This window comes from Talpa occidentalis, unplaced genomic scaffold, assembly GCF_014898055.3.
Source record: "Talpa occidentalis isolate TD23 unplaced genomic scaffold, MPIMG_talOcc4v2.1 talOcc4.6, whole genome shotgun sequence".
Taxonomy (NCBI): Eukaryota; Metazoa; Chordata; class Mammalia; order Eulipotyphla; family Talpidae; genus Talpa; species Talpa occidentalis.
Genome location: NW_023604972.1, coordinates 39,377,649 through 39,390,192, shown reverse-complemented (window position 1 = coordinate 39,390,192; position 12,544 = coordinate 39,377,649).

The following is a 12,544-nucleotide window of genomic DNA, read 5'->3' as shown; positions in this document are numbered from 1 at the left end:
TTCATACCCATCAGTTGCTACCCACACGAATCACACCAAACACACACATACACATACACACATAACTTTGATTATATTGTGACCTATAGGTGCAACATTGAACAATTTCTTAAAATGTTTTATTTATTTATTTTTTTAAATAGAGGCATGTTTTATTTATTTATTTGTTTGTTTGTTTGTTTATACAAGCACTGGGTACAGTCAGAAGCGCGGGAGGGTGAGAGAATTCACCAGAGCCAGAGCGGGGAGCAGAGCAGGCAGAGGGACCGAAGTACACTGCTGAGGGGAGCAGCGGGCGGCAGGAGAGGTCTGCGCGCCATGTGGGACCCTCCTCCGGTGGCCGGGGAGCAGCCGGGGATCGAACCAGGGCCGCAGAGGCCGCGGGCAGCTTCGCAACCCAGTGCTCAACAGCTGCGCCACTGGGGAGGCCCAATTTTTTAAATGTTTTAAACCCCACTAAATTCTCATTTTATTTTTCTTTCATCACTTATACCTGGCCAAATTCTATAGAGAATATAATTTTGTCAACAGTGATTTACCTCTGCCCAGACTAGCAAAGAATGCTGCAGAAAATCTTACAAATATGCAGGAGCTGCCAATTCCTATAAACCTTCAACTCTACACATATTCCTACTACATCCCCTTAGTCAATACTCCCCTTTGCCATAATAACTATTTCCAACTTCTCTCAGTTGAAATTTCCAGCCTCCCTGACATGTATGCACCACTTCATAGAGATGTGACTGCTCAATTAAATGACAATTATTTCAACTTCCAAATATCACGCCAACAAACTTTCCTAACATTCATTCATACTCTTAAGAGGATGCTTGTAGTGTGACCAATTTCTCCAATCCATTAGGTTGAAATGTATGAAAATCAACTTATGACCATTTTTGAACTTAAACACAAGTTTCATATGTGTGGGATGTTGAAAAATGATCTAAGTCATAAAAAAGATGAGATTGATGTTATTTAATTTTAACTCTATATTTAGTTTTTACCAAGGACAAGTGGGCATATGGTAAAGGAATAAAATAAATACGATTTCTGCTAAGAGACGGGAAGACAGAGAGAAAAGGGAAGAAAGAAGAACAATAAGTAGTAAAAAATTTAATACAATTCAGAATTCAATAAATGTTAATCACAGGTATAATCAATGTACTTTAGCAGCATTACCTAAAAGACCATTATTCATACTGCTGGTTATATATCAGATGCTATTATATAGGATTTATTTTAATACATATTAGGGAAGACAAAGCTATTATGTCAGTCTAAATAATTGGTGAATATTATCAGGTAGGGATTGCCTATATTAAACTGACTCCATTAAAAACTTTAAGAAATCTGTTTTAAAGGCATTAGTGCAAAAACTTAGTTATGATTACAATTGAAATTGGGGGAAAAATCCTAACTTAAAGAATGAGCAATTAATTTTAAGAGTGACAGAAAATGAACAGTTTAGGACACTTGGATGAGGTCTTAAAGATGCGTAAATTCTTATAAATAGGGAAGTAGTACAAAACAATTCTAGCCTGGGAATATTTGACAGACTAACAATGAAAGATGACCCCTTAGCTAATGTAAGAGGAATTTTGTTTTGCTTTTGGCCAGATTGATATCCTAAGAAAAATTCAAATTATAAGTCCTCTTTAAAACAAATACTTATTTTATGAGTTTATTGTAGAGAGTACTTTTATGCTTCAATATATAAACATATAAAATATATTACAGACACGGCAGGGAAAACGTCTATGAATTATTTGATTTTTTATGTTGTTGATACTATTATTTTTTTATAATTACTATGGTTAAATATTACTTTCACTGTATCTGTCTGAATTTGCCAAGTCTTTCAAATTTATACAAACTGAATCCTCTATAATTCTTGCAATTCAAACTCAAATATCAACTTTCTGGCAAAATATTCATGTCCTCCCTAAAATCCTTTAAATCATGAAAAACTAATAAATTAAAATCCAGATTACTGAAGTACTCCCATTACAAAATAAAGAGTTCACAGCAAAGATTATGGAAGGAGACTATGTCTGGTATGAGAACACTTAACCAGATAAAGACTCTTTCAGCAGATAGCTAAGTTAATAAACCAAACCCAATACCTATTTCTACCTCTGTAATTATATTTAAAACAAACACTATGAAAGCAACAAAGGACCACAAATGTTAAAAGTGATCATTATTCATGAATCCAATGGCAGTATCATTGAGAAGAGAGTTTATTATATCAGTGTAGGATTTGCTCATAACCCTGTGCCAGAAACACATGTATATGTAACAAGAGACTAGGTGATTGTCTAGATTTTTTTATACTTCGATTTTGATTCCCTTCTACATTTTTTTTAAAGATTTATTTATTTATTTATTTATTTATTTATTTATTTATTTATTTATTATACAAGCACTGGGTACAGTCAGAAGCGTGGGAGGGTGAGAATTCACCAGAGCCAGAGCAGGGAACAGAACAGGCAGACTGACGAAGTACACTGCTGAGGGGAGCAGCGGGTGGCAGGAGAGGTCTGCGCGCCATGTGGGACCCTCACCCCGTGGCCAGGGATCGAACTGATGCTGCAGAGGCTGCGGGCAGTTTTGCAACCCAGTGCTCAACCGCTGCGCCACTGGGGAGGCCCCTCCCTTCTACATTTCTGAGAACAGAACAGACTGAATAGTTTTACTGTGTCCCCCTTATAAACAGATCAACTCTCCTCACCAAAGGATTTTAGGTTTTTCAACAGGAGTAATCATTTTATCCCTATCTCTTTTGTTGTTGCCCTGAAGACCTCACAGTCTTGACATACATCATGTGACCCAAGCATCTCTCTCCCACATGGTCTGTTGGGCTCTGATTGCTGTGACTAAACCATACAGTACTGGAAACTCTTAGTGCCTGCCATACATTCACATGCTCTTCCAGATTCCCAGATCTTGGCTGAAAATAAAGTTATTTCTTAGTATGCAGTTCTGCTTAACAAACTTTACCTCCATGTTTCCAAATTTCTGTTTTTCAAATATGCTTCTTTGGTCATTACTCCAGTAATTTTGAATGAGGACCTATGTTGTACAAAGAAAAATGCTGAAAAGTAGAAGACAGGGAACTTAGGTGGGTTCAACTAATTAGTGCTTTTATGTCCTGGGCAAATCCCTTTGACCTCAATTAAAAAAATGGGCATAATAATATTTCTCATTTGCATTTTACATAGATGTTACGTGGTTCAAGTATTACAAGGTATGTTAAAGCTCTTTAAAACTATAAAGTACTGTACAAATGAAAGCTGTTATCATCACTATTGTTATTGTCAGGTGACCTGTGCTTCACCTTTATACCTCAGGCTGCTCTCACAAACTTGTTTAAAATAAGGTGGGGCAACTTTAAGTAAAGTAACACACCCTACTTTTTCAGGGGCTTAAGACTCTCCAGAATTCCTTCATGAGGTTCTTATTACACTATGCAATTTATCAAACACAGAGAGGAAGAACTTCTAGCAATGAAGATAGCTAATCAGATATATAAAAATGCCATTTATACTTAACTGAGGTCATATTGTCCCTTTCTAGTGGGTATATTGCCATTGAAATGTGAGTAATAGGAAATTAGGAATAAGAGAACAAGTTGGTGTGAGATCCCTTGGTTATCTTGTAAACAGGAATCTCCAAAATGAATGATACTTCTACTCCAATGGTCAGAGCAGTTATCAATCGTTTCCACTTTTCAAACCATCTAATTATATTCAGCAGGGAGAGCCAATCACAGCCACTTCCTTAACACTGGAGGAGCACGTTCTATCTCTTTTCATTCTCATAATGTCTCTGTAGGGATCATCTTCCCTTAATAGATTAAGAAACTCAAGCTCCAATAAATGAGGTGAGGTCATGTGACTAGTAAGTACAAAAGCATTCAGTCTGAAAACAGGGCTCTTTTCATTCCACATGCAACTGTTCTTAAGACAGCTGACTAGTCAGTTGTGACCAAAACAACCTTTTGAGGAAAAAGTATTGTGAGAGAAACATTGCTTATTTTCTGTATAAGGCTACGTAAGATATGCAGGATTGGCTAGAAGAGGTGGGCTATCACACAAAATTGCATAAAACTGTATTTCAGCATTGTTTTCAAGCATTTTCTTAAGTGCCTGACCAATAATAATTCTTAAAGATGCAACCCATTAAATAGTAACTATCAGCTTCATTCTTGCTCATGAGTTAATGGTAACATAGAGAATTTTTAAAATATGTGATACATCACATACAGACCAGATTATATAGGTGTGTGAGATACTGAAAAGCCCATCTGTGCAGTAAGTGTATAATTTCCTCTTAATTATCTACATAATTACATTAATTCTTTTTTTTTCAATTATTATTAACCATTTATTTGAAAAAATATCTGCTTAAGAACTTTACATTACTATGACAAATCGAGATTCAGAGCAGAAGCATTTTAATTACATTAATTCTTGACTTCCCCTTTTCAATGTGATTATGACCCCTTGTATGGAGATAAGACTAAAATCCAATCATTTCATTCCCTTGCCCATACTCATTTTTTTTAAATTTAAATTTTATATTCCCCATACAATTACAACCCCCTTATTTTGACCCCAAGCCTTCCTTTCCCCGCGCCCCCCACTCCCCATAGAGTGTCTCTGGTTCATAGTTGTTTGTTGATTTTGATATTTTCTTTCTTATAGTTATTTTTTTTTCCTGGTCCCTTATTTAAGTTTTCTAGATTCCTGCTATGAGTGAGACCATCCGGTATTTTTCTTTTTCTTTTTGGCTTATTTCGCTGAGCATGATCCCTTCCAGTGCCATCCATGTTGCTGCAAATTGCATGTGTTTATCTTTTTTGAATGCCGAGTAATATTCCATGATATATATGTACCACATCTTCTTGATCCAGTCATCTATTTTTGGGCATTTGGGTGTTTCCAAAGCTTACCTATTGTAAATAGTGCTGCTATAAACATAGGAGTGCAGGTGCTCTTTGGAATTGATGTTTCTGTGTCCTTTGGGTAAATACCTAGAAGTGGAATTGCTGGATCATATGGAAGCTCTATGTTTAGTAGGTCCAGAAATCTCCACACAGCTCTCCATAGTGGTTGGACCAGTTTGCACTCCCACCAACAGTGCAGAAGAGTTCCTTTTTCTCCACAACCTCGCCAACATTTGTTGTTGCTAGTTTTTTTAATATGTGCCATTCTCACTGGTGTAAGATGGTATCTCATGGTAGTTTTGATTTGCATTTCCCAGATCACAAGTGATGTTGAACATTTTTTCATATGCCTGTTGGCCATTTGCATTTCCTCTTTAGAGAAGTTTCTTTTTAGCTCTTCTGCCTATTTATTAACTAGGTTATTTTCTTTGTTTTTGTTGAGTCTCATCATCTCTTTATAGATTTTTGTGATCAGTTCTTTATCATTAGTGTTGTGTGCAAAAATGTTCTCCCAGTCAGTGGGGTTCCTCTTTGTTTTGGTTATTGTCTTTTGCTGTGCAGAAGCTCTTTAATTTGATGTAGTTCCAGCTGTTGATCTTTGCCTTCACTATCACTGCTTTGGGTGATGTGTCTGTAAATATGTCTTTGAGGTGCATATCATGTAGTGTTTCACCTATATTTCCTTCTATGTATTTTATGGTTTCAGGTCTTATGTCTAGTTTTTTAATCCATTTTCAGTTGGTTTTTGTGTATGGTGTGAGGTAGTAGTCAAGCTTCATTCTTTTGCATGTAGCAACCCAGTTTTCCCAGCACCATTTATGGAACAAACTTTCTTTGCTCCAATGCATATTCTTTGCTCCTTTGTCAAAGATTAGTTGAACATAAATCTGTGGGTTTATTTCTGGATTTTATATTTGATTCCATTGGTCTGTGTGTCTGTTCTTGTTCCAATGCCATGCAGTTTTGATGATTATGGCTTTGTAGTATAGTTGGAAGTCTGGGAGTGTGATGCCTCCACTCCCTTCATTCTTTTTCAGGAGAGCTTTGGCTATTTGGGGTTTTTGGTGATTCCATATGAATTTCATCAATAATTGTTCTATTTCTTTGAAGAATGACATTGAAATTTTGATTGGAATAGCATTGAATCTGTATATTGCTTTTGGTAGGATGGCCATTTTAATAATGTTTATTCTTCCAATCCATGAGCAGGGGATGTCTTTCCATTTCTTTGTGTCTTCTTCTATTTCTTTTTAACAGTGTTTTATAGTTTTCTTTGTGTAGGTCCTTTACCTCTTTTGTTAGATTTATTCCCAAATATTTGATTTTTTTTGTTTTGATAATAAAAGGGATTTTTTTTGATTTCTTCTTCTTCAGATTTATTGTTTGTGTATAGGAAGGCTACTGACTTTTGTGTGTTGATTTTGTATCCTGCCACTTTACTGAACTGATTGATGCATTTAATTAGTTTTTCTGTGGAGTTTTTGGGGTTCTCTATGTATATTATCATATCATCTGCAAATAGTGATAGTTTGACTTCTTCTTTTCCTATTTGGATTCCTTGTATGTCTTTCTCTTGTCTTATTGCTCTGGCTAGGACTTCCAGTATTATATTGAAAAGCAGTGGTGAGAGTGCACATCCTTGTCTTGTTCCAGATCTTAATGGGAATGCTTTCAACTTTTCGCCATTGAGAATGATACTGGCTGTTGGCTTGTCATATATGGCCTTAATGATGTTGAGGGCCCATACTCATTTCTTTATATTTCATTGTCTACAGAAACAGAGCAATGTCAGCTCTATGCATTATCCAGGATTTATTGACCACTTTTGGCCAAGCACTGTGCAAAATATCACCATAGGGACAAATGAAAGAACATGGACATGGAAATAAGACATAAGAAGGCATAAAAGGGGTGACAGATGGGTTAGCAGGAACTTGTGGATACTCTCTTCTGATTCTTTCTATTTTCTCACTGAAATAGAATGAAAGCCATAAGCTGAGGGTGTGAATGAAGGCGGAGAAATTAGAGATTTGAAATAAAAAAGAAGGCATGAAATAATTGTCTAGCTCACACAGTGGGAGAAAAAAGAGAGAATCAAATTAGTATGATGGCCAGGAAGCACTGAGGGCCAAGTTAAGGTTAGTCTTCCCACATTTGAAATGAGACTCATCAGCACTTTTTTTTTCCTGCTTCATTTGTGTTAACACAAAGTGGGCAGAAAGTTGTACCCAACCAGGATTGGACAAAGTGAAAAAAGGATCACAGGACTGAAGGTGCAAGCTAGAGGACAATTACAATGAAGATGATGGGATTTACACTAGGTGGGGGAGTAATTCCAACATGGGGTGATGCCAGACAGTGAGGAGATGTTATGATCAATGGATTGTTGGGCCTCTGGAACAGGATACGAAAACAGTGAATTGGAAAGATGACAGTGAGAAGTTGGATGATTAAAATTTACACTGGGAGGAAATAATTGAGGTTATTAGTAATGACAAGATATAGAGCGTAAGTGTAAGTGTATGCAGCTGAGATACAAAGGACAAGGTCACTGACACAAATAGCAAGAAAAGAAGATAAAACACAGCCAACACAGCAAACGAAGGAGAAACCAAACAGTATAAGATGCTTCAAGATGGGGCCGGGTAGCTAAGAGATGAATTGCAATTAAAGCAGGAAGAGGCATTATAGCAGCACACTGAAAGTTTTCCCAAAATGGAAATGCCAACCGCTGTGGAGGAGGAGGTTAGAAGTAAAGAGAGGGCATTTTCGACAGAGGGCATGTAGTGAGACAAATAGGTAGGGAACAGGACAGCACATGTGAAGCGAAGTACTATATATATCAGGAGACCTCAAAATAAATTAGAAACAGCAACTTTTAAAAATGTAAATAATCAAGTCTCTCCAATGTTAACAATAATCCATAAATTTCTGTCCCTTAGAATTAATAGCACCTTGTTATATCCTCCAAGAGCTATACGACTTAATCCTCACCTGTTTCTCTGACTGAATTTTCTCCACTTTTTCCTGGAACTTACCATGATCCAGTCACACTGGCTCACTTCTTTCAGGCACTAAAGTTCACTTCTGTTACAGCTCTTTGAACTTGCTGCCACCAGGTTACTCTTTCCTTAGTTCTTCTAGAAGCTCACGATTCTTCACAGTTTATTTCTCAGTTCAAATGGCATCTCTTCAAGGAAGACTCCCTACTAATCAATTAAGCATCCCCTTCTCAACCTGGAGACACTATTCACTAATGTGTTTTACTTTTGCAAGTTGAAGCTTATTTTTTGGCTTATTCATTTTTAGTCCTATTCCACTAGCCTGTGCACTTCATGTGAGTAGGAACTTGTTTGTCTTGTTCTCTACAGTATTTACAGCAATAGAATTAGTGTTCAGCACATAATGGGATCTCTATAAATGCTTCTTGAATAAACAAGTACTAAGTTAAATAGTTGAATTTACATAGTGAGACATATCTGTGTGTTTTTGAACTAGAGTCACATAATCAGAACTGTATATTTGGAAGCTAATTCTGGCAGCAACATTGTACAATGTCTTTAAGGGGGATTTACCTGGAGATAAAGAGATCGAATAATAACCACTATGATTGTTCCGATGAAATATCTTTGAAGGGCTGAGATAGGATGGTGACAGGTAAAGAAGGGGGCAAATGGAAGGACCATTCAGAAGTAAACTGATTAGGTGGAGGAGTTGTGGAGAGGGAAATATCATATAATTTCAAATTTCAGAGAATGGGTAATCTAGAAAATTATGAATGATTCTATTAATACTTAGTTTTGTTTCTAAAATGTTTTTATAAAGCAAAGGAAAATAAGGAGCAGGATAAGAAAATGACAAAGGAAGAAAGTGATGCAATAAAACCAACAGAAGCAATCTGAGGCAGCAAGTAAAAAAAAAAAGAAAAGAAAAATGAGGCTGTGTGTTATACATTATTGGTGAGAGTATAAAATGCTCAGTCCCTTTGGAAAAGTATAGCAGTTCCTCTAAAGTTTAAACAGTTATATGATCTAGAAATTTCTTTCTTATATATAAATGCAAATGAAATGAAAATATATATCCACACAAAAACTTGAACATGATTGTTCATAGCTAATTATTCATAACAGCCAAGAAGTAGAAAAAATCCAAATGTCCATAGCTAATGACTGAACAAAAACCATGGTATATTCATAAAATAAAACCTCCTTTGCAATAAAAAAATGAAGTCTTGATATATGTTACACATGGATGAAAATATTACACTAAATGAAAAAATCTATATATGAAAGCCCACATTTCACTTGATTCCATTTATATGAAGTGTCTAGAATATACAAACCCATGAAAAATTAAAGTAGACTAGTAGATATATAGGGTTGGGGGGAAAGGGGAGTTTTAATGGATATGAGTTTCCTTTGGAGTAATGAAATGTTTGCAAAGTGATTATGATGGCCATCTAACTTTGTGAATATACCGAAAACCACTGAAATATACACTTTAAATGAATAAATTCTATGGCATGTTAATTATATCTCAATAAAATGATTAAAGAAATAAAGTAAGAAAAGGAAGAGAGGTAGGAATGAGGACACCAAAAAGCTCTAAAAGCTCAGAAAGTGTAGTTTCATTCAATGCAAAAATTCCTGACACTATTGTGCAAAAATTCCTATTCACTAAAGCTGTCAAAGTCACCTACCTATCATAATCCTTCCCTTTGGGCCATATCAGTTAGTTCTTTCAATAATTCTTTCTGATCTGAGAAAAGCCTTAATTTTCTTTTCAAATTTTAAATAAAACTATTTCCCAGTGGTCAGATCTAGTGACAGTAGGCTTTGTCCATTAGAAAAGACTGGTAAGATATATCTGTGCTTCTTTCAGATATATCTGTGTTTTCTTGTGGAGGTTAAAATTTATATAAATAACAGTAAGTAGAGAGATGGTTAAGGATAAATAATTCTTAATCTGAAAACACCAAAAGCAGGAAAATGTACCATCAAAATTGAAGCATCTATGGGGACTACACCCGAGAAAAGAAAGCAAACATTGTTTTTAAAAATAAAAAAGTAAAAAATATATAAATAATTAAAAAATTTTGAAGCAGTCAGCCCATGTCCCCAGGGGCTGCCAGCACCAGACAAATTTTCTTATTCATCCTTACATGGGCACCCCTGGGATGTGGCGTAAGCTGGCAGAAGTGGGTGGGAAAACATTGCTCTCTCTGGCCAGATAAATGGCATGCACACCCTTTTTGGTCTTCCTCAGGTTTCAATTACCTCAAAACTCTAAAACATCCTTCAAGGAACAGGTTGTCATGCAACTTCACTATGTAAATTTACATTAATGGGGAAAGCTCTGAAGAGTAGCCCTCTCTGAACTTGATTCTCTTTTGAACTCTTATCAACTAAAACACCTATTATTTTAACTATGCTTTAGTTATAAAATCAACCAACTTCCCATTTATGAAGTATTATGTCCTTATTTGCATAATGTGGGGTTAAGGAAAAAAGACACACAGCTTGTGAGAACATGAAACATAAAAGGAAGCATAAATCTGTGAGCAGACCTCTCCTGTCTCGCCCACTGCTCCCCTCAGCAGTGTATTTCATCAGTCTGCCTGTTCTGTTCCCCACTTTGTCTCTGGTGAATCCTCTCACCCTCCCGCGCATCTGGCCTGTGCCCCAGTTTTTTTTTTTTTAAGATTTATTTATTTAATTATACAAGCACTGGGTACAGTCAGATATGCGCGAGGGTGAGAGAATTCACCAGAGCCAGAGCAGGGAACAGAACAGGCAGAGTGATGAAATACACTGCTGAGGGGAGCAGCGGGCATGGCAGGAGAGGTTTGCGGCGCCATGTGGGACCCTCACTGGTGGCCAGAGATGGAACCGGCACTGCAGAGGCTGCGGGCACCATCACAGCCCAGCACTTAACCGCTGCACCACCAGGGGAGGCCCTGTGCCCTGGTTCTTTTATAAATAAAATAAATCTTTAAAAAAAAAAAAAGGAAGCATAAAGCTTCATTTACTATTTTGCACTTTTAGTATTTTCTACACACATCACAGATTTTATGATCATCTCATCATTCTGGTGGTATAATTAAAATGATGATTGTCATCATTGCTAAGCCATTGTCATGAATAATACCACCACTACCTCCTGATATTTGCATAACAACCATTTTCTTTGAGTCTTTCCTAGGCAATGGATTAAAACTCCAGCTAGATGATTCACCCTTCCTGTTCTACCATATCCAGTTATTTTTGTTCAGTAAAATTTATCCATATCCAGTTATTTTTGTTCAGTAATTCTTTCCCCAGGGATGCTCCAAAATATACTCACCACATAATGCCAGACTATGACTACTCTTGCGGACTCTAGTATCTTTCGTTGCCCCAAGCTTGGAACGTCCTTTGCCTGCTGTAACTCTCCATGGTGATATGCAAGGCTTTGCTTGCCTCCCAAGCTGCTTCCCACTCTGTGTAAATTGTGTGCCTCTCAAATTCTAGGATCCAAGGTACCAGTTCCCACCTCTTACTTGAGCAGCACGCCCACCATCCAGCACACTCTTACCACCTCCTCTCTCTACTCCATCTATGAACAAATTCCTTGGTATCCTTTCTCTGTAGCTTTTGATAGTAAAAATAATAAAATAATTCTGATTCCTCAATCCTCACCATGTTTCAGTTACTGTTCTAAATGTTCTCTCATATATATACTCATTTGCAATAACCCCACAAGGGGTTGCAATAACCCCACAAGGTAGGAATTATTACCGCTAATTTCCCATAAGGGAGCTGAAGCACAAAGAGGTTGAAAGCCTGCCAAGGATCCTAGAGTGGGGAGACAGGATAATCACTTAGGTAGACTGGCTGTAGAGGCCCTAATTTTAACTACTATGTGGAACAACTTTTCAAAAACCATGAGTCTTCTGAGCACATGGCAGTTGCTGTGACAGAAATAAATTCCTTTTTTACTCATCTTTGAGGATAACTATAAAAAAAGGCATTTTAAAAAATCCTGGGAAATTAACTGATGCTAATAGAGTTATCTGAAGGGAAAGGACTTGTACCTGCAAAACACTGTAACAAGGAAATAAGTGACATTGAAAAAAGAAGGGTTCTTTCCATTTTGCTGAGGTTTGGCACAATATTTCCTCTTGAGATGGTCTAAATCATGTGGAATTTATATGAAGGTAGGGGAGGAATTAAAAGGAAGGCATGTTTAAGAGCTTGACTGTGCCTCTTTGTATTGACTCTTTCTGAAAGGTTTTCTAGACTTTCAAAATTAATGGCTTTTGTCATTACTCATCTTCACTGTGAAATGGACTATCTCAAAGGTGAGGTCACATATCCTTCATTTGATTGACTGTCAAAGGTTTCTCTAAGACTGAATTTTCCTGCACAATAAACCTGTTTAACCTTACTAAGATAGTCTGGCCAAAATTAAATTATGTAAATTGGAAGGATTAGGAGATGGGAGAAGTCAAGAAGGAAAAAGGAAAGAATTGCTTTTATTGACTTTTAAGTACAAAATTTGTAATTGTATCTTGATTCCTGGTAAAGACTTGATTGCATTTCTCTTCCTACCATGTTA